The sequence below is a fragment of the Lissotriton vulgaris genome, unplaced genomic scaffold (genome assembly GCF_964263255.1).
Source record: "Lissotriton vulgaris unplaced genomic scaffold, aLisVul1.2 SCAFFOLD_798, whole genome shotgun sequence".
Taxonomy (NCBI): Eukaryota; Metazoa; Chordata; class Amphibia; order Caudata; family Salamandridae; genus Lissotriton; species Lissotriton vulgaris.
In genome coordinates this window covers 480,571-508,234 of record NW_028243133.1, presented here as the reverse complement: position 1 = coordinate 508,234, position 27,664 = coordinate 480,571, and the positions used below count along the sequence as shown (strand labels likewise).

At 47.4% G+C, this 27,664-nt stretch overlaps 1 protein-coding gene across 3 annotated transcripts in view; it reads right to left on the bottom strand.

Moving 5' to 3' along the window:
• The window catches only part of ATF2 (activating transcription factor 2), a 403,773-nt gene extending 378,297 nt beyond the window's left edge, over positions 1–25,476 (bottom strand). Inside the window, exon 1 of one of the 3 annotated variants that reach the window (XM_086948508.1) lies at positions 25,396–25,476. The gene's annotated coding sequence lies outside the window, so the exon portion shown is untranslated. Of the gene's footprint in view, positions 1–25,321 lie in introns of all 3 variants that reach the window. The other 2 variants (XM_086948506.1, XM_086948507.1) reach the window with 2 other exon arrangements.
• Positions 25,477–27,664: the final 2,188 nt, after the last annotated feature.

The following is a 27,664-nucleotide window of genomic DNA, read 5'->3' as shown; positions in this document are numbered from 1 at the left end:
AAGCATTGCCTCGCTCACTGTCTCTGTCCATTTTAGCCTCGATCAGCATTCTCCCTTCTCTGTCCATCCCCCCGTTGTCTATCTGCCTCTCCTCTCTCTCTCTCTCTCTCTCTGTATGTCTGCCCATCTTACTCTAGCCTTTCCTGCCTCCCGTTCTCTCCACTACACCCTTGTTGTCTCTATGGTCACAGCTGTATGACTTTATGTTTTAGATGTCCCTGTCAGCTTGCGGGCCTCACCCTGTCCTTGCCACTGCCCAGGTAAATCAAACCTTCCAAAATAAACGAAACCGTGTGTTTCCGGTCCCCCCTGCAATAGGACATATTCTACGTGTCTCCGTCCGAGCCCTCAGTCCTCCCCAGTTTTTGTGTGCTACCTCTCCTTGTCTGGGAGATTTTCCTGGGTAATTTGTGCTGGTATGGCTTGAATGAGTCTGGGTGAGCGGAAACACAAGCTGCGTTTTCTTTGCAGTGCATAGAATTATGAAACGTAACACATTTATGAACAATAGAGCGGTATCATGCAGTGCAGCCCTGGTGAAAAGCAAAACAAGCTAGAGGGTACTTTAAATCAAACATGGCAAACACTATTCATTCATAGCCCTTTCATTCCTAGTCGGCGCAAGTGTGCAAATTTGCAATGCGCTGGAGAGCGGACCGTTCCAACTCTTGAATTTAAGAATTGGGGCATAGCACATTAGTTGCACTTATTTTTCCCACATTCCAACTCTAGCAAACTCGGTTTTTACACCGTCTGCCCACATGATTTAAGCCAGGTTTATCAGAGAGAATCATGGAGGCAAACCCTGCAGGCACACAGGAAGCACCAGAGTTGGTTTCTTGATCTGGGTACACATGACTGGTTGCACTGAATCAGCAATTGTGCCGGACTAGGAATGAGGGCCTTTTGACTGAGTAAAACGATGATAATACTGAAAATGGATGGGCACATTATCTGACTTCTGTTTTAGCGCAGTTAGAGAAAGGCTGCATGGATTACATTACCTAACGTGGAGGTGAAGAACACTGGTTCTGATCCATTCCCAACATATGACCCACCACCAGCAGGTATTGGCCGCCCAGCCAGCACTTCATCTCAGCGAACCTGCTCCTGTACTCCCCAGCTGGTCGTGCTGCCCACGCCGTGTCTGGTGCAGGGCTGAAGGGCAGGCACATTACCATGGCTACCTGCAATTGAAACTGCAGCCCGCTTACCGCTGGTGCTGTGGTGCGCGTGAGGAAAACTACCGTGGGGCGGGACTTCCGTTTCCTACTGGAAGCTCGCGCCCACGGAGTGGCTGGCTAGGAGAGGAGCAGTGGTGACGCGGGGCTCCCATGCCCGAGGGAGAGCCCCGCTGTGGCGGCTGATGTCCGGAGTGGCGGTAAGTGGGCCTTAGTTGTAGAGGGGGAGGGGGGTCTCGGTGTGTGTGGGTGTGTGTGTGTGTGTGTGTGTGTGTGTGTGTGTGTGTGTGTGTGTGTGCGTGTATGCATGTGTGCGACGGCGGGGGGGTCTCAGTGCACTCGTGTGTGTGTGTCTGTGTGTGTGTGTGTGTGTGCGCGTGTGTGTGTGTATGTGTGCGATGGCGGGGGTGTTCTCTGTATGTATGTGTGCGTGCGTGTGTGCATGGGCGCTCGTGTGTGTGTCTCTGTGTATGCGCATGCGTGTGTGATGTTGGAGCTTCCCAGGAGACAACAGCTGGCCACAGCGAGCGCGTTCACGTGCGCGTGGCCCGCTCCGATCGCCTTCTCGGAGAGGAAATGCGCGCGGCCAGGTGCTGTCTCCTGGAAAGCTGCGTCCCTCACAATAGGTCTCTGTCGAGACCGCGCTTCGCGCTGTAAATCGCCACGAGACCTAAAAATGGCACAGAATCACGGGACAACAATGGGAAACAGAAGGGAAAAAAGCGTACAGGAGAAAATACAGGCAATAGGAGAAGACAGACAATAGCAGTTACAGGCAGTAAAAGCAATAAAAACAATAAGGGTAATACAATAAATGACACTGACAATAGAACAAACCTAAGGCCTACCACTGGCCACCAGATATGAGGCGCAGGTATTAGCCTGCAGGTGGAGAAGGGCCTCACTTTCCTCAACAGCGGCAGCTGGGCAGGGTCAGGGCGCACAGGCGATGTTGTGTTAGGAGGGGGAGCGACCTCCCTAACAAGGTCACTCCTATTGGTCCTAGTTCTCCTAACTAACTCCAGGCCAAAAATATTACTTTAGTTACTTTTATTTTAGGAACCAAGTGGAACTCAGTTACAGGTAAGTAGACTTTTCAGAAATGCAATACTTTCAATATACAGTTGTCAAATGTTTGTGTAAGCATTCAAAATACTTTACAGGTGCATGTAATACTTTTCAATGTCAAAGAGATACTTTGTATTATTCTCAGAATCAACACTCAATACAGAGAAAAAACAATGCAATCCTATGGGAGGAGGGGGAGGCTGTAGTGGAGGCAAAATGGCCGCTGACTGGCCGTAGGGAGCAGTCGCATCCTTCCCCTCTCCCTGAATCAAAAATGCTGCTGTATTATGAGCGTTTCCATCTGGCTGCGGCGCTTAGTGAATTGGCCGCTGGAGGTTGAGATCCGACAGACACCTCGGCGAGTGATTTTCTATCCGACTAGAGCTTACCGAGCTTACCTGCGCCAGATTACACGGTTACTAGCTACCAGATTGCGCTGAAAGGACCCAAGGCTCAGAAAGAGCAGAAGGAATCCTCGGCCATTAAGGAGCCTGTGGCACCGACTCCTGAATCTGCCCCTAATCTGCGAGGAGCGGCGCAGGCACGAAGGTAGGCTGCTAAGAACGCGGGGGTTCCTGACGATATGGGCGATTAGACTATCGAGGAAAAAGAAATCACCCCAAGGAGAAGCGCCAAGGTTCGGCAGAACGAAGGCGCTAGAGTCAAAGAGAACATACTTCGGCAAACTACCCTGTATGAATCCTTCCCCGTAGTATCTGTGAGTCTCGAGGCAGAAGATGGTGGAAACATTGTGTCAGTGGACAAGACACAGTGCGATCCAGGGGAGGCAGGAAGACCAAGCGAGCCGAGTGAGGAGCAGCCGGATGACTGGCGTGAGGAGCAACTCCCGCAGGCACCTAGAGCGGAGCTAGAGCGAGCACAAAGGACTGCGGATAGCGGCGGGGACACCTGATGAATCTGGAGGTGGGTCCCTCCCTGCAGGGCCGCAAGTAGTTCCACTGACATCGGTAGGACTGACTGTTGCTAAACAGAAAATGGCTCACCCTGACTCAGTCCCTGGTTCCCCCAATGACGATTGCTTCTTTTCTTTGAATGATGATTCAGGGTCATCACTATCAAGTGGGGAAAGCTACACCGGGGACTCAGACTCCGAGCTATCTGCAGTAGAAAGTACTTCAGTCCAGAGGGCATCAGCTATTCAGAGGTCAAAGCACCAGAAAGATAGACCCCACTCAAAACCAAAGGGGGAAGGGTACCCATCACAGACAGAGGTAGTTAAAAAACTGGACTGGAATTATTCCGCCACTTCGCAACTGTATCAGGAGGATGGGGCCACGAATATACAACAGCAACAACACTCTTCTAGCCCTCCACAGACCCCTACCATGGATTTTTTGTACACCACCCTGAAACAGATGCAGGGGGAAGCCAGGTCGGAGAGTCGAAGGGCCAAGCAGGCAACTAAAATAATACAGGGGTCATTAAGGAAAATGAATAAACTATATGCGGACATGGCAGGTAGAGTTACGCAGGTGGAGGAAAGGACGGGAAAACTGGAGGATGAAGTCACTAAATGGCAGGAATTTAAGGAGGCACAAGAGAAAATCACGGAGGACATACAGTGGAAACTCGAAGATTTTGAAAATTGTCAAAGGCGGAATAACATCAGATTGCTGGGAGTGGCGCAGGGAGCAGAGGGGCAGAATACCCGGGCATTTGTCATCACCTTATTGAGGGGGCTTTTCCGGAAATCTCAGCTTGGAACTGGGAGAACGAGGTGCAGCGTGCGCATCGGCTCCCTCTGACTCAGAGGAAAGGATATGTTGCATCCCAGACCGATAGGCCCAGGGCTATACTTGTCTATGTGGCGAACTATCTTCTCAGACAGGAGCTTATGGACAAGGCAAAACCCGAGGCCAGGCGATCTTTCAACGGTAAGACATTTTTTGCCTGCCCAGACTTTTGTCACGCTACTGTAGAGAGGAGATGGCGGTTAAGACAGCTGATATCTGCCTTTCAGAAATTGGGTTGCGAGACCTTCTTGTTATTTCCATCTCGTCTTAAAGTACTGGTGAATGGACAAGTCAGGATGTTGTTCTCGGAAATAAAGGCTCAAGCATATTTGACAGAGCTAAAAGAAAAGAGGGATCAAAGGGGCACTAGTCTAGCATTGCGATAATCTATATAATTAAGCTCGCTGCCACAGAGATGGAGTAGTAGATTTAGTATTGGAAGTATAGGAATTATTATCTAGAGCATAGCAGCAGCACAAGTATACCAGGGTAGGTTACACAGGGAGGGGGGGGCACACATAGGTCAGGATTGACCTATTTGCCTGTAAAGGGGGAGATTCTGAGGAAGGGGGTTTGGGGGGAGTGGAATGGGGTTAGGGTACAGGGCACAACACATTATGACACTTTTTTGGTTATATGTACTGCACATGTTGGAGTATGCAACATAAAATGATTGAAGAACTGGATCTTGGCGGATTTGTCAGGGAAATTAATAGTGCCCCTCTGGTCTCTAAATCCCTATTAGTCATTCCAGGTCCTGCCCAAGAGGAGTTCCTAAATTTGACGATCAAAGTTAAATCTGGTTCTCCGGATGACCCTATGAGACCCATGCAATTTCGTGATTTCGCCGATTGCTGCTACCCGGCGATGCAGAGCTTAATTGATCTTTCCTTCAGAATTGGTAGTGTTCCCACTGCTTGGAAGCAGGCCACTATTATACCAATTCTAAAAAAACCTTCTCTTGACCCTTCCAAATCAGAGCATTACCGACCTATTTCCCTCCTTCCTTTGATGGCTAAAATAGCCGAAGCTCACGCCAATAGGATTTTATCCTTCCACCTGCAAGAAGCAAACATACTGGACAACTCCCAGAATGGGTTTCGAGCCGGTCATAGTACCGAGACCGCCCTCTTGGCGGTGGTGGAACATATCAGGAAAATACTAGACCAAGGTCAGACGGCGGCACTGATCCTATTGGATCTAAGTGCCGCGTTCGACACGGTCTCCCACCAGATCCTTTTACACCGCCTCGTGGAGGCAGGAGTTGGAGAACAAGCGCTTGAATGGTTTCGATCATTTCTTGCGGGTCGAACCTTTAAAGTTTCTAAACCTCCCTATACCTCTGCCCCACGCCCCATTCTGCAGGGAGTTCCACAGGGTTCGGCCCTCAGCCCCACCCTTTTTAATTTGTATGTTGCACCGCTGGCGCAGGTAGCCGCCAGTTTTGGTCTTACAATAGTGTCAGACGCCGATGACACACAGTTGGCTGTGTCACTTAATGGCGACTCCAACATGAACGCCCCCACCTTTCAGGCAGCCCTCAAAGCTGTCGCCGGCTGGATGGCGAATAATCGCTTACAACTTAACGCCACCAAGACGGAGGTCATTCTCTTCGGTAGGGACAGCGAGCTCTGGGGAGACCAGTGGTGGCCTCCTGAATTGGGTCCTGTTCCCACTCCTGTAGCTGAAGTCAGAAATCTGGGCGTATGGCTTGATGATCAATTGTCTTTTATCCCCCACATCAAGCGTGTCGCGGGAACTTGTTTCGGCGCTCTACAGTGCCTACGGCCTATTTTTAAATTTTTTGACGCGGACACCAGGCAGATTATAGTCCAAGCTCTGGTGTTGACCAGATTGGACTATGCCAGCTCCCTGTTTCTGGGTGTTAATCAAGCTGAGCTAGCCCGTCTTCAGCGGGTACAAAATGCGGCGGCCAGGATGCTGGTCGGCCTCCCTAAATATGTTTCTGCTCGCAGCACTATCCATGACCTCCACTGGCTCCCAGTAGGCCAAAGAATCAAGTTCAAGGCTTTGTGCCTTACTTTTAAAATTCTCAATTTGGCCTCCCCTCCTATTCTCACCCAGACCATTCTCCACTATGTCCCCTCAAGAGCTCTTCGGTCTGCAGGGTCTAATTTGGCCATTATTCCTCGCTTTAAAAAGTCCAGAATGGGTGGACGTTCCTTTTCGGTGATGGCGGCTACATTATGGAACTCTTTGCCTGCCTCACTTCGTTCCATCCCTGATTTGTTTCAGTTCAGGAAACAATTAAAAACTCATTTATTTTCCTCTGCTTAGCTTCAGAGTTTCTGGTCCTCTCTGTTGTGTTGTGTGTTTCATCTCCAAAAGCGCCGGGACGCCTCTTGGCTGCGGCATCTGTGCGCTATACAAAATAAAATAACATAACATAACATAACATAACATAACATGTAAATGGAAAGCTGACAATTTTTTTGCTGGATAACTGGTTAGGACAGGCACCAGATGTATTTTAATGTGTATACGAATAGTTACGCTTAACGTGTGTGGCCTGAACGATCCCCTTAAGAGGCAACGAGTATCTGCAGTACTGAAAGCAACACGAGCGGATTTTGTTTGTCTGCAGGAGACCCACATTGAAGGGACAAAGGGATTCTTATTAGAACAGCTAGGATTTCATCTGCTTGCCCACTCAAAGCAGGGGGTTAAAACTAGAGGGGTTGTTATTTTGTCTAGATTCAAAGATGTGGTGGTCAGGAAAAAACTTGAGGATCAATGGGGCAGATGGGTTTTAATAGAATGCATGATTGATGGCGACTGGGTTACTTTGGGGTCAATATATGGATCAACTGAGAACGATTCGGCGACATTTGTCTTTATGGATTTGGAGTTAGCTACATGGGCTACACATGTAATTCTCTGTGGGGATTTTAATATTAACGGGGTAGAAGGCTTAGGTTTGGATTCCACTGGGAGATATCAGGGTCGGAAGAAGAAAGTGTGTCGTGCAATCCTAAATTTAGCAAGGAATATGTATGGACAAAGTTAAAACCCACAGACTCTGGGATTACCTATTACTCTGCTCCCCACAAGGTCTGTGTCAGATTAGACTATTTCTTTGTCTCGAATTGTCTAGTACCAAACTCACAGATTGAAAAACTGCCTCGGATCGTTTCTGATCCTAGTCTGTTAGTTTTTTCTTTAGACACACCAAGGAAAGTCAGGCAGGAGCGCTTGTGGACTTTTGAACGGGGTTATTAAAGGACGATAATTACGTTCAGCACATGAAAGATTGGATTAAAGGCTTTTGGGAAATTAATAGGGGTAGTACTGCCCCAGGAATTTCTTGGGATGCCTTTAAGGCAGGTGTTCTGGGCGAGACACTAAGTTTTAGTTTGTTTAGACAAAAGCAGGAGCGGTTAAGGGTTGCGGATCTGGCCATGGCGCTCGCAGATGCTGAGGAGGATCCGGCTCTGCTCGTAGCAATAGGCGCACCACTGGATCAGGCACTTAAGGTCGCCAGGGCGAAAGCGGAGGCAGAAGAAAACATATCTAGTAGGGCGGCTGTTATATATTTAGCAAAAAGGGAACAGTGTTATGAACTTAGCAAAAATATGGGTCATACCTTAGCAGTTCAGGCGAGACAGAAAGCAGCTACAGGCGAAGTAAAAGGAATCACGAACAGTTCTGGGCGGCTCCTTATGGATTCGGATAGAATCCGTGAGGTTTTCAGACAGTTCTATGTTTCACTATATGACGAGGTACAACCAAGAGACCCCTACGAAATCCAATCATACCGTAGCGATATCCCTGCCCCATATCTTTCCCAGGAGAACAGGGAAATTCTAGACACACCTTTGGAGGCGAAAGAGATCATGGCCGCCTTGGCAAGCCTACCGTCTGGTAAGGCAGCAGGGCCAGACCAGATCCGGATCGAATTCTATAAAACTTTTCAGGATGTAATCATTTTGGATCTGATTGCTACGATACCACAGGCTCAGCTAGGGACATCTGTTCCAGGCACCTGGTCAGGAGCAGATATTGTAATTATTTTAAAGAAAGGGAAGCTATCCACAGAACCGGGGTCCTATAGGCCAATAACATTGATGAATTCTAATGCAAAGATTTTTTCCAAGGCGTTGGCAGTTAGGTTATCAAGGGTTATAGACACATTGGTTAGCACAAATCAACATGGATTTGTCCCAGGAAGAGGCACGACGCAGCATATTCGTAGAGTTATGACTTTATTTTGATGCCACAGGTTCCAGGAGACCCGATGGCAGTTATGCTATGGATGCTGAAAAAGCATTTGATCGGGTCTCCTGGGAATATCTTTGGTCAACTCTAAGATGATCTCGTCTTGGAGAGAGCTTCATTAAAGCTATTCAGGCAATATATATTGCTCCTACGGCACGAGTCCGTGTGAATGCTGGATATACGAAGCCCTTTCAGATTAAACGGGGTACGAGACAGGGCTGCCCGTGCTCGCCACTCCTTTTCGCCCTGTACATAGACCCTTTACTCCGCAAGATGGAGGCAAACGATAGGATTCCCCCTATAGAGACTCAAGGTGGTCAATATAAAATTCTGGCGTATGCAGACGATGTGGCAATTATCACTCCAGAACCCGCTGAACTTGGAAATGTATTATTGCGCAGCGGCCCTGCAGTATATGGTTGGGCTGCTGGGGAAGGGGGGGGGGGGTCAACCGAATCAGAGGATGCACTAGGCTCTATAGCTACATACTCGTTGGTGCTTGGGGGGGGGGGCAGGGAATGCCTTTTTGAAATATACAGATCTCAGTTATTTTAAAAGAACTAAGTTTAAAACGGTGATGGCAGCACACAATATATGGATATCATTCAGGAAGAAATACGGTTTAGGGAGGTTTAATGCATATACCCGACTATATGGGAATCAAAGCCTCCCAGTGGAAATATTTGCAGATTCTATTTTTTCTGATTGGGGGTGACTGTGGGTAACGAAGGTGGGGGACTTGATGGGTTTGGACGGAATGTGTCAATTTTCTAATATTCAGTTAACATATGGGGTTGAGACAAGGAATTTCTTTAAGTATCTACAGGTTCTGAGTTTTTTATTAACTAAAAAAGGAGGACCCGCTGGGTTTGGGAAGAATGCAATTATGGAAGTGATGGAGGGTAGAGTTGGTTGCACAATCAAGAGATTCTATGCTGAGTTGATTGCGAGAAAGAAGATGACCTGGGGAAATATGAAAGCAAGTGGGCTGAGAAGCTCAGGTTAGGACATGAGAGTTTTCATCTATCATTAGGTCAAAATATTCTCTGTTCAGCGGCTCTTCAAGCCCAGCATTACAAAAAAATGTACTCGCTAGATTACACGCCTGCTAGGATTGCACAATGGGGACGAACAGTGGGCACTAAGTGCCCCCGTTGCAATAGTTCAGACGCTGAGATAGTACATGTCTTTGCCACTTGTCCACACTTACAACCACTCCATGGAGCTATAGAATCTTTTTTATTGAGATCATTGGCAGTTGAGACAACCCTTACACCATCAAGAATCTTGCTTGGTGTAGATGGAATTGGCGTAGAGTCTTCAACAGGTTACTTCATATTTTTAGCTATGGCAGGGTTACGAATCTGTATTGCCTCGGCATGGCTTGACCAAATACCACCTACCTTCCATCAATGGTTAGCCAGATTGCTTTCTGTTTATAACCTTGAGAAAGGGATATATGCAAGGAAGGGTAAAAGGAGAAGAAGATTAGGGCTTCAAATATGGGAGCCTATAAATGTATGGAAGGAAAGACAGGTATCAAGCGTTTAGCTACTTCTTTCTTTTTCCTTTGCGATTGTTTTTTATATTATTTATATTGTAATACCTGTATTCTCAGTTATCTAGGCCCTTTGTTATGTGGAAACATTTGGGGTAGATGGGGTTATGTTTTTTTTTATCTTAACAGGTGCTTCTGATTTTGTGTTTTCTTCTGTATATGATGGTTTTGCTTGAATAATGTGCTCTGTAGAAAAAAGGGGGAAACAACTTTTAATAAATATAATTTTTTTTTAAAAAGCAATCTTATGGGAGGAAAGACAGGTAAGTAGTTCTCAGGTAAGCACTCGACCTACAAGTTCAGTCTCCACCAGGGGGTTTGACCAACCCTGGACAAGGGTTGGACCAAGGTACGTACTACAGCACCAGCAGCAGTGGGGCGGCTGGGTGCAGAGGTCACTGGGCCCAATGTTAGCCTATAGGAGCTGAGGGCACCTTGAAGAGGCACCATTTGCAGGTAAGTGACCACGGTTCAGGAACACAGGCCCTATGGGTTGAGGTCTGCACTGTTGGGGCCACCAAGTAGCACCAAAGCTGCACCACCAGCGGCACATGGGTGGCCGGATGTGGGGTGCACAGGGAGCGTCGGGTGCCATATGGAAATCATTGGCGATCCTCAGTTGGGGATAAAGGCTTCAGGCACGGTACAGAAGACTGGATGGAGGAATCCAACAACTGAAGAGGTGACCTGGACAGTGGGGGAATGCCAGGGCACTGTAGGTTGAGCAATCAAAGACCTGGGGGCTGCAGGTGTCTTTAGGCATCGGGTTTCCCTCCTCTGGATCAGATCGCAGTCGGGGGGACCCTTCATGATGAGGCTGCAGGTAACACTGTGTAGTCCTGGAGAGGTCAGCCACCAATGTAGACAAGGTCAGGATCGCTGGGGAGACTTCACAGGGCAGGTGAGTCACTCAGACTCGGGTCGTGGGAGTCGGGTGCAGAGTAGTTCAAGTATCGCAAATTTGCCTGGATCTGGTGTCCTTGAGGTTATTCTTGTTTCTGGACAAATCCAGGGTCCTCAGGAGAGCAGAGTCTTTGTCGAAGGCAGGTCAGTTCTCTGGGGTTCTTGGAGTTGCTGGCTGTGGGACACGCCGGTTTCTACGAGCAAGGTCCTTGAAGCGTGAGACAGGCCGATAGGGCTAGGGTCAAGTCAGTTGTCGTCTAATTCTTCGCTGCTGCACAGCTCTTTGATCCTCCTTCTTAGGTCATCGAATCTCAGGAACAAGTTTCAGAGAAGCCCTTAAATACTAAATTTACGAGCATTACTGAGGTCGGGCAGTAGCCAATGGCTTCTGTCCCCTGTGGGGATTTCACCCTTTGGGAGCCCTTTCCCTTTAGGGAGAGGAGCACATCCCTATTACAATTGGTCCTAGTTCTCTAAACCAAGATGGAGAAGTCTGAGGGAGGGGCTCAACTCAGCTCCTGGCCACTCTAGGGGTGTGCCAAGCCAAGGTGAGCACTCCTACTCTGCTTACTGATTTTCCCGCCTGTCCTGCCACCAAAAAGTGGGGCGGGCATCTCCACTAGTTGAAGTTGGCCAAATCAGCATAACACAAGGTGAGAGCCTTTGAAGCAAGGGGGAGGTGTGAAGCACCTCCACCCAGGGCAGGCTTTGTTCCTGACCACAAAGGCTATCACCCCATGAGGTCAGAACCCTGTCTGGTGGTGGCTGGCGAACCCTGTCTGGTGGTGGCTGGCTGGCAGGGACCTGTCAGCCTATTCACTGGAAGTTGGTAGTTTTTCAGGGGGCATCTCTGAGATGCCACCTGAGTGCATTTTATAATAAATCCAACACTGGCAGCAGTGTGGGTTTCTTATGCTGACAACTTTGTTACCAAACTTCTCAGTCTTTAGTAAAGCCATCATGGAGCTGTGGAGTTCATGTTGACAAACTCTTCAGATAGCTTCACTGCACTTACAGTGTCTAAGAATGGTCTAAGACACTGTAGGGCATACTGCTCATGCAGTTTTGCCCTCACCTGTGGTATAGTGCACCCTGCCTTAGGGCTGTAACGCCTGCCAGAGGTGTGACTTACCTTTGCCACAGGTAGTGGAGTATAGGCATGGCACCCAGAAATGTGTGCCATGTCGACTCTTAATTTAGCTTCCCCAAAACACATAGCCTGCATTGGCAGTGGGTATGTGTTTGGTGTGGGGTCCTTTATGGTGGCACAATACATGCTGCAGGACTAAGGGACCCTCTCTGGTCACAAGGCCCTTGGTACCTCTGGTACCTTTTACAAGGGACTTATATGTGGGCCGATGGTGTGCCAATTGTGGGAGCAATTGTACAGTTTGGGGGAAAGAAAACAGGCCCTGGGAAGCTGTTTGGCAGCGGCCCAGGGCACTTTCATTCACAGTGCAACAGAAATCTGGCAAAAAGTGGGGGTTACTGCAACAGAAACCCACTTCCCTACATCCTCATGCCAGTGAAGGGTGTCAGAGCACTTTACATCACACATATACAAAGACAATATATCATACGTGTGTAAATCAGTGTATAGAATATGTTACATAAGGCAAAGGGAAAAGGTGTAGGATGCACATGTCTCCCATACTGGTAGGTATTTTTTTAAGGGTGATTGGTCGGGAGAAGCACAAACTCAGGATTCGGAACATACCACCATGGTTAGCGTTGACTTTAAGAATTTATTTCTACCCAAGCAAACTTTGTTTTAGCAGCTTCAGGATAATGAAAGACTGGGGAAAAAACATAACTTACTAACTTGAATCATGCAGTTTGCATGAAGCTCTTTGAAGGCATTTCATAGCTCACTGTGCTAGATTACGAATTTAACTTATGAACTGCACAGCAACAACAGAATCTCTGACAAAAGCAGTAACCCACTGAGCTATGTACCTAAAATATTGTATTTTCAAATGCATGGTACAAGTTCCTTGCAATAGGCATATTAACCCTCTGCGCTACCTTAGATAAGCCAAAGCTGCCACTGAGTTTAGGGCTGCCCAGAGCACTGAAACCTCGTTGGTGGAGGTAGTCGACAATATAAGACTTGCCCAGGACAACAGGGAGTCAGCAATGCTTGTCCTGTTGTACCTGTTAACTGCTTTCGACACCATCTCCCACAGAATTTTAGAACAACGGTTGTTGGAGATGAGATGGGAGTCAGGGGATCAGCTTTAGACTGGCTTAGAAATGACCTAACTAAACAAACTTCTGCCGTACAAGTGGGCACCCTGGTCTCCCATAGTCGGCTGTTAAAAATAGGCGTCCCCCAGGGATCCATCCTAAGTTCCATGCTTTTCAATCTTTATGTGACACCTTTGGCCAAAGTGATCAGGTCCTAAGGGTTTGATGTGGCGTTGTATGCTGAAGACACCCAGTTACTGATCTCTCTTGGCCCCAACCCTCCTGACACGAGGCTACGATTCCAGGGAAGGCATGGCTTGACAGTTCGGGCTGGACTGTTCCCATGAGGCACAGGGTCAGACTGATTTGCATATGGCCATGTCTGAACTGGGGTGGCAGAGTGGGCTAAAGAACGGTGATGAATTAAACCCAGATCAGTTAACTGGGGGGGGGGGGGGTGCTTGTATTGTCATTCTCTTTCGTAAGGCGCTCAAATTTTGGTCAAACGGCTGGTGGCCCCATAGACTTGGTTTCTGTACCTCTCCTAAGCTTATGGTGCAGAACCTTGGAGTAAGGATTGACAACCAGTTATCCATTAAACAGACCCTCCAGGATATCGCGATTTCGCGATTTGCCGCGAAATCGGCACTTTTTAAAAAATGCCGCGATTTTTACAAAAATGCCCGCGAAATCGGCATTTTTGTAGAAATCGCGGCATTTTTCGCTATATCCTGGAGGGTCTGCTTTATGTGGCAGATACTCAGCAGCATTGAAGCGTCACAGCGGGATGGCAAACCTCACACCTCCAGCCCTTGATGACCTGTTAAGAGGTGCTTCGAAGGTGAAGGTTCAGGAGCTGCCAGATCTATTCACATGCAAACAGCCCTGAATGTGTCATGTATTTGCTATTTAGAGGGGGGCTCACACGTTCCATTTCTACCTAGGGCCCCAAACATCCGAGACTCGGCCAGATTACGCCCCTGATTACACCGAGGCAGCACATGGTTCTCTTCACGGAGCTTAATTACTGTCACTAAATAAATTGTTAGCAAACCTCGGTTCTTCAAACAAAGCATCATTGAAATAACAGGACAGTGTTTAAATGTAAAGAACACTGACGGTGGTTATTTTAAAAAACAATGTTTATTTAAGCATCATTGACATCGAATTGAACAAAGCATAAAGCGAGCACATTATGCATATATTATGCATACAAGTATAAACGGGAAGCGGCGCTGCAGATGAGGATATCGTTATAAGTATAAACGGGAAGCAATAAACGGGAACCAGCGCACAATGCAACATGTGGTCTAACGGAAACATAGACTGACTTTGGTGCTGACAGACAAGGTTCGCGCCTGCAATCCTCCACTCATACCAAGATTATATACTTTTTTTTTTTAATATACTTATTTTTTACAAAAAAAATTGATGGGAAGTTTATTTATCACGCACATTCCTGCTCATTTTTTGAAGCTGCGGTTTGGGTCAAGGTGTGCTACATCCCCTCATATCAATATATCTGGTGGGTGGATGGATGGGTGGGTGGATGGATGGGGGGGTGCCTGGATGGATGGATGGATGGGTGGGTGCCTGGATGGATGGATGGGTGGGTGCCTGGATGGATGGATGGGTGGGTGCCTGGATGGATGGATGGATGGATGGATGGATGGATGGATGGATGGATGGATGGATGGATGGGTGGGTGCCTGGATGGATGGATGGATGGATGGATGGATGGATGCATGGGTTGGTGGTGACATGGGTGGGTGGATGGATGGGTCGGTGGATGGATGGGTGGCTGGATGGATGGATGGTGGTGGATGGCTGGATGGATGGGTGGGTGGGATGGGTGGCTGGATGGATGGTGGTGGATTGGGTGGATGGATTGGTTGGTGGATGGGTGGGATGGGTGGATGGATGGATGATGGTGGATTGGGTGGATGGGTGGATGGATGGGTGAGGGGGAGGATGGATGATGGATGAAAGGAAAGATGGATGAGGGGAAGGATGGATGGATGAGGGGAAGGATGGATGAGAGGAAGGATGGATGGATGAGGGGATGGATAGAGGGGAAGGATGGATGGGTGGGTGAAAGGATGGATAGATGATGAGGGGATGGATGGATGGGTGGATGGTTGATGAGGGGGTGGGTGAAAGGATGGATGATGAGGGGAAGGGTGGATGGATGGATGGATGGATGGATGATGGGTGGGTGAAAGGATGGATGGAAGGAAGGATGGCTAAGTGAAAGGGTCGATGGAGAGAGAAAGGGAGGATGGATGGATGACTAAAATAGTGGATGGGTGGAAGGATTAGTAAGTGAAAGGATGGCTGGATTGGTAAAAGGGTAAATGGCTGAATGGATGAGTGAATGGATGGATGGGATGAAGAGTGGATGGATAAGTGTACAGATGGATAGGGTGAAAGGGTGGATGGATAATGGAGATGAGTGAAAGGATGGATGAGGGGATGGATGAAGGGATGGATGAGTGAAATGATAGATGGAAGGATACATGATGGATAGGTTTGCAAACGGTTGAATATGTTTGGAAATGGCTGGGCTTACTTATATACTATTGCGCGACCTCTGATGTGTCTGTAAAACGTACCTATTGTCCTGAAGTTTTGTCCTGAATTTTGAGCTCCTGTCCTGAATTTGTGTCCTGAATTTTGACCCTTTGTCCTGAATTTTTACACTCACCGTCCTGAATTTGCACCAATGCCAGTTGGTCACCCTATTCGCTGGCTTGGAGACGGAGCGCCGTGCAGAGATGTCTGTCCCTCAAGATAAACAGAGAGAACCACTCACCCATGTCATGGGTGTCAACTTCAACCAGTCCCCGCTTTTAAATCGGAGACGATTTGCAGGCTGACATTTTGCAACGAAACTACAAGTACCAACATGCAGTTCGCTACTGTTTAACAAGTGACCACTTGGCGGTTTTGACTGCTCTTTCTCTAGTGGTTAGGTCTGTCGAACGGGCATCCGGTGGGATATCAGGTCGTGTTCAAAATACACTGTACTATTTAACGTGCTTACTAATAAAAGGGGCGATAGGTATAGCCATCATTAGTGCAGCAGGTACAGTGTCACCAAGCTCTAAGGCTATTGCAAGACACAAACTGACCTGCAATGGTACGCCTCTTCTGGCGCAGGGCTTTGCAACGTGACGCATCTGGGAGATGCGTCACGTAGTAAATACCCCGCACAATGGTGCATCTTTTGCGCCGCCGCGTCACAAAAGTGACGCAACGGCGGCGTAAAAGCAGCGCAAGGGGCTTGTAAATCTGCCCCAAAGTGTCTACATTGTAAAGAAACCAAATATACATAGCTTCATGTTGTTAAATAACTAAAAAAACGAAGATATCTGTGTTTGTTGGAGGAAAAATGGCTACATAAAATGCCGCAAAATTGCCGCTAAATTTCCATATTTGTGCCGCTAAATTTCCATTTTTGTGCCGCTAAATTTGCTAATCCATGCCGCTATATCCTGGGGGGTCTGATTAAAAATCACATGAATAATATAACCGGTACCTGCTACGGATTAATGCATAGCTTACGTAAAATCGTTCAATGGATTCATATTGAATCAAGGAAGCCGCTGGTCCAGGGACTAATCATAAGTCTGCTCGACACCGGAAATGCCCTACTGGCATCCATTAATGAGGAGCTCTATTCCAGACTTCAAGTCCTGCAGAATACTGCTGCTAGGCTGTGCCCGAACCTCCCATCGAGATCCCCACCTGTGTCCAGTTTGAAGACCCTCCAGTGGCTCCCCATCAGGTAAGGAATTTGTTTTAAAGTCCTCTGCCTGGTACACAAGAACATGTATGTGATTGGGCCAAGCTACTTTGCCAAAAAACTCAGTTGGTATCAGCCGAACAGGACGCTTAGGTCGAGTACCAAATTTCTCCTTACCCCTCGTAAGATCTACACCGCCAGGAATGGCAGTAGATCCTTTTCCTACCGGTCGCTTGCTTTTTGGAATGAGCTTCCATTACAGCTTCACACTGTCACAGGCCACAAGCTGTTCCACAGGGAATTAAAAACCTGGCTATTTGATCATCTATGATGGCCCTCTCTGCTGGCTTACAGACCTTCAAAGGAGCTTTACGCTAGCGCCATGAGACCCATGGGTGATATGTGCGCTCAATAAATCTCTTTGACTTGACTCGACTGGACAAAACTCCCATCTCTCTCCAGCAGGTACATTAATCACTGAAGTTATCTTGACACTTTTATTGTTGCCCGAAAACTGCTAATTATACAAGGAACTTTGCCGTGCTTTTAAAATTGCTGCCTGTGAATCCCCCGGGAATATGTCTCTGACACCTGGGGGTCCGCGGACCACAGTTTGGGAGCCACAGCTCTAACACACTTAGCATGCTCACCACCCTATAACATTACTCATTATCAGCACCCTGCTGGAAAGTCTACAGGCCAATAAGTAACCACCAGACCTGCCCTAGACTGAAGCAACATGTTCCTGGGCAACCAGAAACCACAAGACAAGCTTGAGTTCTTTGTTACAGCAGTGTAAGTGATCCACAGACCCATACGCCACATTTACATGATCCAAAGCAGGCAGCCAACCTGGAGGTTCAGTATATCACATATAGACATAGCCATGACATACCTGCGCATTTATGGCCACTCATGCCATTGGTCATATGGTTCTGTAGCTAGATAACTTTTTTCTTGGTTGGCAACTTGGTATTTTGAGGATGACAGGAGGCCCATCTTATGGTATGTAATATGTGCACCGGTAACTATAACTGGATTATTTCAGTGGTTTTACACCTTTGAGCCAGAACTACCTTTAACTGTTTCTTTCAGTCAGTAGGGTATGCCCAGACGCGGGCCCTCGCTCTCTTTGCCACTGGATTCAAGCTAGCCTGGCTGATGAGGGGTAAACCCCAGAAACTGGTCCCAGGATGCTTGTTTCCGGCCAGGGAAGATCTGGCTTGGCAGTTTGTGATGGACTGTTCCCATTAGGAACAGGATCAAGTCTGATTTGCATTTGGCTGGGTCTGAACTGGTATGGCGAAGTGAGCTAAAGAACGATGATGGATTAAACCCAGATCTGTGACTGGGGGTGAGTGTCTGAAAAGTTGTAGCTCTCCGTCCATCACTTCCTTGTGTTTGCCTAATTTTCATAGTCCACAGGGGTTGGCCAGACAGTAACAAAAAGATATACAGTGCAAAATTCTTGCAACTAGACAGGCAGCAGTAGAGTACATAAGGTGTACAATGAGGCTCTGTGTGTGCAATCATTTTGCCTAGGAACATATAGTGCAGCACTCTGCCACTTCAATTAACAAATCAAGATGTACAAAGTGTACCTCTCAACTCCAGGATTTTGGGGGATTTAGATTTAAGGAGTATGTGGAAAAACAATTACTTGCAATAGTTTTGTTGACATTATACTATTAATGAAACAGACAGGATATCACCACTAAGATGAGATATAATTCAATATGACTGCAATTACCGGCCAATGATAAAATATGAATAAGGCATGTGACCTAATCTACTAACCACGGGCAGCACAAACACAAGGCTTATGATAGCACATTTACCAAAACAAACTTCAAGGATATGCACCAACCCTGACCTGCACAAAGTTCAACTGATTGCAACTACCAAACCTGCAAAGTACACAAAAAAGTGATGAATGGAATGCTTGAATTAATCTCAGTCAATAGTAACTGCTTGGGCCACATCCCAATCCATCATTATTTTGCACACCAGGTCACCTCAGTTTGGACCCAGCTATATGCAAATCAGTCTTGACCCTGCTCCAGTCCGAACTGTCCAGCCCGAACTGCCAAGCCAGGTCCTCCCTGACCCACAACACAAGCAACCCATGATTGGTTTTGCCTAAGTTATGGGCTTATCAACCAGTCTAGTGACACATTGTGCACGGGAATCACGTTTTGGCAAACCAGTCCCACTTAGGGTGACCAAGTACACAGAAAAGTGATGGATGAAATGCTTGAATTAATCTCAGCCACTTGTAAGTACTCGGGCCACATCCCAATCCATTGTTATTTTGCACACCATGTCCCCTCAGTTTGGGCCCAGCTATATTCAAACCAGTCTTGAACTTGTTCTAATCAAAACGGTCCAGCACAAACTGCAGCCAGGTCCTATGTGAAGCGGAAAACACGCAACCCAGGACAGCAAAAATATAAGATTTTGTCATCACAGGCGCAGCCCTGAGTGGCATCTCCCCAGGCGTCCGGACGTGGGTAGGTCCCTCAAGCAGGTATCTCGGTACCCCGGTGGTTCGCCCTCGCCAGCGTTGTGGTTGATTCGGACATCCAGGCTGAGGATAAACCCTTCTAGGTTTTTCCAGGAGGAAGCCATTGTCCACACCCACACTTCTCTTGTTCCCTGGATTACACATAAACCCATATCACAGGGATGGTACTTTCAGGACAAATTCTTGACCATCCCCCTCTACTTCAGAGTGGATGAGGAATTCCCCCCCCCCTCCTACCTCCTACCCCCCCCCCCCCCGCCCCAGTTCTCATGAAGTGCTGCTCATCCTTTTGGAGAATCAAGGCATGAAACATGTCGAACAACTGACGACTTTCACTTTTCACCCCTCACTTTGAGCTGCAGCAGGTTTAATTTTCCTCGTCAGCCACTACTCTCCTCATCAGTTTTAATTATAGCATTACTATCCAGCAAATAAAGTATCTTCGGACACTCATGGCTATTTTTAGACTCACTTTCACTCCCACTCTACTCACCACACACCTGCTCCAACACCCCATCTTCTAGGGCCTGTCGGCAAACAACATAGAAGACCTCCGCCAAAGAGCCCCCTGCGGGGCCCGTTGGGTATTGCAGCACCGGCCCAATGAGGAGCTGCCCTTTTGATGAAGCAGGACACCTCTTGGGGTGTGTAAGGGTTCTTTCTCCTTATTGGAGCTATCCCCCTTCTACCTTCTTACTCTTACCTGGATCCTCTGCCCCCATTTACCTTCCAGACCCCCTCCATATAAACTGCATACCTCTTGTTATGACTTCCTGGCATATAATCAAGACATAACAGCAGCTTGTGCAAGCAGATATACTAATCACAACCACCATCCTCTAGCAGCACCTAACAATGCAGTGTTATCACAACTGCAAGCTTTTCCCAATGCATTCAGGAGCTTGTGAAGAATGAGAGGCAATGTGCGTGTGCGAGGACTCCACGAGAAGATTCCCCTGATGAAGTACCTATGATAAGTACGAAATGCATTGGGAAAAGCTCTATATATCTATATGGATTTATGATCATGATATGCTTCACGATGTGAATTTCAACATTGGAAATTGAAGTAATAAATCAATTAATGATGGAAAATTGATGAACTGACTATTGATTGGTCTCATATGATTTAAAATAAGAAACAGATTGCAGCGTCGATCCGTTATAGCAGCGCCCAGAGGGTCCCTCCCAAGTTAAAGGGAACGCTTCTTTCTACAAGCCGAAAAGGAGACAGGGAGGGAATGAACAAGCCTCACTCCAAATCAAAAGCGAGGGTTTAGCATAAAGTGTGACGCGTGCCAATCAAAAGCATGGGAGGAGCTTCCACGCCACTTCTGAAATCAACTCGACGACAATAGATCTCGCTGAGCGAGCACCGCATGCGCTGCAAAGCTAGGCGAGACCTAAAAAGAAGTTGTGAAATAGAGTGATCAGCATATTTAATGGTGGGAGAGAGGATGCAATCCATAGTTCACTTTATGACTCTTAGTACCCAAAGCACTACAATATTCAACATAGAAAACAGATCCTTTCTAAAAGCACTAATCAAGCTACATGTATTTTGGCTCAAAAATATGTAATTTGGAGTCATTTATAAGGGTAGCTACCATGAACATGTGGAAAATGTTACGGGGTAGTTAAACCCTGTATTTTGATATAAAGAAGTAAAACAACTTTTAAATGCTCTTTCAAATTTCTTTTTGTAATGCTGTCTAGTATATTGCGGTTTGGGTCTGGCATAGAGACAGCCGAACTATATACCAACCATGTACAATTCCTAAAACGAATACATAATTACACAAACAAATAAAGGGGCTTTGGGTTTCACGTGTCCCCAATAGACAGTGGCAAACAGACAACTGTATTTAATAAAGACTTAGAATGGCCTTTAGGTCCAACCATTGCTCATGATCAGATGTTTGTTGTCAATCTCAGTCCCCTGCTCCTGCTTTGAAAGCTTTTCTCCCTATTCTTGTTTTTGTCCCTCTAAAGGAGCATTTAGGCTTCACCATTTTTTGTCTGTTTGTGTTGTATCCTTCCACTGCTGATGTCATGCTTTGCACCGCTTGAGAGACTGTGTTTTCCTTCTCATTTTTTTGCCGCAGATCATTAGACAACAAGTCAAGAATTTGTATAGCGCGCTACTCACCCAGAGGGTCTCAAGGCGCTTAAGGGAAAGGGGTACGCTACTGATCGAACAGCCAGGTTTTGAGTTGCTTTCTGAAGGAGAGGTGGTTCTGTGTGAGACGGAGGTGGGTGGGGAGTGAGTTCCATGTCTTGGCCGCGAAGTAGGAGAAGGATCTTCCTCCCATGGTGACTCTTCGGATGCGTGGAATCGCGGCAAGGGCTTGGTTGGACGATCGTAGTTGGCGGGTCGGGGTGTAAAAGGTCAGGCGAGTGTTGAGGTATCTGGGTCCTAGGTCGTGGAGGGCCTTGTGTGCGTGGGTGAGGAGATGGAACGTGATTCTCTTGTTGACGGGGAGCCAGTGCAGGTCTCTCAGGTGATCGGATATGTGGTTGTGGCGAGGTAAGTCAAGGATGAGTCGGGCGGAGGCGTTTTGAATGTGTTGAAGTCTTTTCTGCAATTTGGCTGTGGTTCCAGCATAGAGGGTGTTTCCGTAGTCTAGTCGGCTGGCTACATGTGCTTGGGTGACCGTCTTCCTTGTTTCGGTAGAGATCCATCGGAAGATCTTTCGGAGCATGCGTAGGATGTTGAAATATGATGATGAGACGGCGTTGACTTGTCTGGACATCGAGAGGGAGTAGTCTAGGATGAATCCCAGGTTGCGAGCATGGTCCGTTGGTTTGGGTGCACTGCCTAGGGCCGGGGGCCACCATGAGTCGTCCTAGGCAGAGGGGAATGATCCTAGGATGAGGACTTCCATCTTGTCGGAGTACAGTTTTAGGCGGCTGTTCTTCATCCACTCGGCTACATCTTTCATTCCTTCGTGTAGGTTGGTTTTGGCGGTGGTTGGGTCTTTGGTGAGGGAGAGGATCAGCTGGGTGTCGTCTGCGTAGGAGATGATGAAGAGGTTGTGTTTGCATGCGATGGATGCGGGGGGACTCATGTAGATGTTGAAGAGGGTGGGTCTGAGCGATGATCCTTGTGGAACGCCGCATAGGACTTCGGTGGCCTCTGATTTGAAAGGCGGGAGGCGGACTCTCTGGGTTCTTCCGGCTAAAAACAAGATGATCCAATCCAATGCCTTATCTTGTATCCCGCGTTGTACAAGTGTGCGGTGGCAGACCGTGTCGAATACTGCGGAGAGTTCCAGGAGGATGAGGGCCGCAGTTTCCCCGTTGTCGAGCAGTTTCCGGATGCCGTCTGTGGCTGCGATGAGGGCGGTCTCAGTGCTGTGGTTGGCTCGGAAGCCGGACTGTGAGGGGTCGAGGGAACTGTTAGACTCAAGGAAGGCGGCGCGCTGACTGTTGACGGTCTACTCTATGACTTTGGCGGGGAATGGGAGGAGCGAGATGGGGCGGTAGTTCTTAAGTTCGGTGGGGTCTGCTGTAGGTTTCTACAGGAGGGCGCTGAGCTCGGCATGTTTCCAGCTTTCTGGGAAGATAGCGGTGTTGAAGGAGCAGTTGATGATGTCCCGGAGTTGGGGTGCGATGACGGAGTCGGCCTTGTTGAAGATGTGATGGGGGCATGGGTCGCTTGGCGATCCGGAGTGGATGGAGTTCATCAAGCGAATGGTGTCATCGGTGCTGATTGGGGTCCAAGCGCGGAGGGTGGTGGTGGGGGGCTTCAGTTCAGTGGTGAGGGGAGTGGGCTGGTCGCTGAAGCTGTTATGTATGTCTGCGATCTTGCTGTGGAAGAACGAGGCTAGAGAGTCGCAGAGGTCTTGAGAGGGAGTGATGTTGTTGCCGGTGCTGGGATTGGTGAGCTCCTTGACAATGCTGAAGAGTTCCTTGCTGTTGTGGGCGTTGCCGTCCAGTCTATCCTTGAATGCTGATTTCTTGGTGATGCGGATCAGCTGGTGGTGTTTGCGGGTGGCGTTCTTGAGGACGTTCATGTTGTCTGTGGTTGGGTTTCTTTGCCAGGCTTTCTCGAGGGTGCGGAAGTTCTTTTTAGAGTTCTTGAGGTCATCGTTGAACCAGGAGGCTTTTTTACTTCCTGGTTTTTTAACCAGACAGGAGGACTCACTGAATAAATAGTCTTTAGTCTTGAGATTTACTTGATCTTTTTTAAGTCACTAGCACTCATTATCCCAACACTCACTTTTCTTGCATTTACACCTAGGGCCCTACACAGGCACTTCACATACAGCTTAGGAAAAAGTTCTCGAGCAAAGAGCCCCCCTGGCCTGTTAGAACGCCAAATATACTCTCTACCTTTTCCCATCCTTAAAAGAACTGCATACCCATTTACCTAGTAGCAATCGTTTGGAGCATGTATGCTGGACCTTTATGTGCTCCTGGTCCCCCCTTGTTGTAACTGTCCACGTTTGAATAGTATTGAAAGAATTGTACGATGGAGCCCACGAGTGTCCATGTGTCTATGTGCATGCACATCAGCTGTTTAGGAAGATTTTTTATTTTCATATTAAGAATATTAAAAATAGCCAAGCCCATTCCAAGAGGACAGCCTAGAGTGAGCACAGCAACCATTCTGGTATGGATTTGCCTTAACATTAATTACATTGAAAAGCATTTTCCAGATGGTAACCATATGTATACATTCATGGCTGGGGGGCGGATGTGCGGGCACGCACATACACACACACCTCCCCCACACCCCACGACCGTCTTGAAACGTGTTTCCTTAAAAACAAAATACATTCCAAGGTGTCTGTTCTGCAGAGGCACACCAGCATCCTGTAATATGTTTCATGTATTTTTTTGGAAGAAAACACATTACAAGATGTCCACCATTAGTGCACATGCCGATCTTCAAATGGGTTTCGTTAAAAACAAAGTTCTTTCCAAGAAACCATTAGCAACTCTAGTAGGTCTCCGGGCATAGCATAGCATATTAGCTTTGCCAATGCACGCTTTACTTTTTGTTTTTATGTATGCACTAGGTTCATCTGTGCATGCACAGTACTGTGATCCTGCCAGACAGAAACCAGCGCTCCTCCCACAATGACTGTGCTGTTCATGCGCATTAGATTCTAACAAGCAAGGTGCATGCTTATTATACTTTTCGTCTGACCAAGCGAAAATTGCAACTGTGTTGCACCCTTCCCCTTTATTCTTCTCTTTTTGTCAGCCTAGTGCCCAGGTAGGATGCTTCCAAACTTTATGGAAATACAACCCCACTCACTAGGACCACTTTTGGTGCGAGTGAGCAAGGAGTAATCTAAAATTGTGATTTGGCAGGGATAGAGGTTCGGAGGGAATACAAGCCATGAGAACTATTGGTGTTGCAGCACATTATGTCACAATGTATTACAATATTTTTTTAAATGGTGAAAACTGATGATGGAATTGTCATGAATAAATTTAAGAGCTGGTTGACTTGAATACATTTAAGAGCTGGTTGACTTGCTAAGTGATTTGATGACTTGGCTTTGCTAGTACCTAAGTAAGTGAAACTGTATTTTACCTGGACAAAATAAACAATCCAATAGATGGCTGCTGTGTTGTCAGTCAGTGTCTTCTATAATGCTCAATGGCAAAACGGTCACCTCTTTCTCAAAATATAAATCATGCAGTCTTCATTTTATGTTTATGCAATCAATGCTGCCATTTAGTAATTCCATGTGAGATCTTCCCTTAACGCGGCTGTCAGATTCACTGTGATATTCAAAGAGGAGTTTGTTCCTGTGTACACAAAGAAAAGGACATCACCCGCCTGACCTAAATTACTTTTATCTTCAACCTTAAAATGACCATGTACGCCCTAAAATCCAAAAGCCCTACAAACCCCCGAACTGTTTTTGAATGCGGAATGCCGGGAGGCGCTACTGTGATGCAAATGATACTTTCTGTGCCCACAGGCTGCACTTCCTTCATAGAGTATTTCCATAAACACATAGTTTGGTGGAATCCGATTGTTAGACTCATTAAACAACTGCGGACAGACCTGCTCATGGCCCGAGGAATAGGTCTTGCAAAGCAAAACAAGCGTTGTCGTCATGGTGACTGACGAATTCACTCCATCACAATACTAAAATACATTTTTAAATAGCACAGCTGCCTCGAACACAATGCCAAAATCACCTACTGTAAACCATCAGTCTGCCGGCTGTCTGGGACTCGAACCGCAGGTCCTCAATGGAGAGCAGCTCTCTCACCTTTGCATATACCTGAAGCTGGAGAATTCCTCTTGCAAAAGCCTACGCACATCCGGGAGCGCCGGAACTGACGTCATTGTTCTGCGGCAAGAACGAAGACCGCCGTGAATGCAATGGCCATGAAAGGGACAGATGGATTGGGGGTAGATGTTAGTCCATCGGGTCAAGCTCCACGCTATATCTGCACGCGCCCATCCTGGGTCAAAGCCCCCATTCATAGCGCTGCCTTTCTTAAAAAAGAGCAGCATCGATCCTCCGCTCTCGGTCCCAGCTGCTCAATTTCCGTCCCAGACCAGCTTCCTCATTTTTCGGAAAGCACGAGTTTTCATTAAGGGGCCAAATTCAGACGCAGCTCCCTGCATGTGTGTGCTTCGTACGTGATATAATGAATGCCTGCGGTGCAATGTGTGGCATTAGGTGTGTTTGATGTTTGTCTGTATCAGCCTGCCTGCTTGTTTAATATGCACCTTTTGTGTTTGAGCATGTGTATTTTTGTGTATGTGTGACGTAGTGCGTGCCTGTGTAATTTGTGGAAAATTGCAAAAAGCCTAAAAAATGTGTTTTACAGCAAGTTATTCGCCGTAAGGAAAAATAAATTACTGCCCGTGTATTGTAGGTCCCATGTTCATAGCTGCCAAGGTTTCAGATTGCTATGTGTGACATTTTCATAATTTTTGTGTAATTATGAGTGACATTTCAGGGAATATGAGTGACACTTTCTCGTGCGCGAAATCAAGTAACGAAACTAGGGAGATCTATAAATATGAAATTACACCCATTTGAGTAAGGAGAAGCTCTATATCTTGCCCCAATAATACATTGTCATACTCCTACATCGAATCTGGAAACCTCAGTGTTATAAGCGAGGGGTGTAATTATTGCCTCGAGTCTCCCTCTGAGTCCAGCCCTGCAGCGCTGCATCATGCTAATCTAAGACATAAATTAAATAGCGCGGCGGGCCCGCGCTGCTTCTCCAACCTAATTTCCTGACTGGACTGAAGTGAGAGGTCACATCCGACCGCCCCTCCCCCCCGACTCCCCACCCACCCCATTATCGGCGCCAAAGAGTCGAATGAAAGATGGATGATGCCCCCATACTCTTTGTCTCTTTGTGACTGTTACGGGGCGCAGGCGGCTGCGGCGGCGCTTGAGATAGTCAGAGAGCGTCTCGTCGTGGCAGCCTGCACTCTCTAACCCCCCGCCGCTTTTCTGCACTTTCTAGTTCCGGACGTGACGGCACTACAGCGGCCGGCACATCCGGATTTAATCCCGGCCCCCCTGGTGCCCCACACGGTGACTGACAGCTCTGAGCTGCTGCCCGCAGTATCGAGAGCAGCCGGGCCCCCCTGCAGACACTGTGAGGAGTCTGAGAGTAGCCGCGCGCCGCACCATTGGCACTCGGGCTCTCTCAGAACAGCAGAGAGAGCCCGGTCACAGGAGCACCTGGCACAGGTCGAAAATGCGTGACAATGCATTTCAGTGCGGTGATGCGGATCACCGCACTGAAATGCGTGAGCGTCACACCTGTTGCGTGACGCTTGGCAGGACTGCATGTTGGTTCCAAGTGCACCTGCGTGTATTCCAGATTCTCGACCAAATGGAACAGTTTTCGATCTACTGAAAAGTTGTCAATGTGAATACTGTATATTGTTGAGCATTACTTGTGTCCTTGCAACTTGTAGTGAGCTTTCATTACTAAATGAATGTGTGCTCTATTGTTGAATCCTGGTCACGTTCCCCAAGCTGTGTAGTGTGCAGAGCAGCACATCTTCTAAAACACTGGCAGTTTTCATGGATGCGTTTCAAAGCATAAGGATAAATGCTTCAAATAACTTAGCCGTTGTAATGCTGGTTCCTTATTTTGTTTGCTATTTGTGTAATTGAAAGGGCTGGTTGCCTGTGGCGATTGAGGTTTGTGCCCTATTTAGGAAACGTAGTCCGACGCATTCCAACATCTACTTTCGCAAAACTGGCTATCATTCTGGTTTTGTTCCATGTGCATGCAATGTTTTTAACTCGTTTGTATATATTATCGAGACAGGGCCAATTACGTATTCCCTGTTTGTGCTAATTTACCTTGACCGCTAAGATCTCTGTAAAAATGAAGCCGGTCTTGTTACATCTGCCACTATCGATCCCAGCCATATATTATCCAGTTACAACCTGACCTACTGCTAAAGTATTGAGGCAGAGGGATCGAGCCCTGAGGATAAATCGCATTAATATTTCCTATTAATTCCAGCCCATTGGGTTTCAATCATGGCCAAGC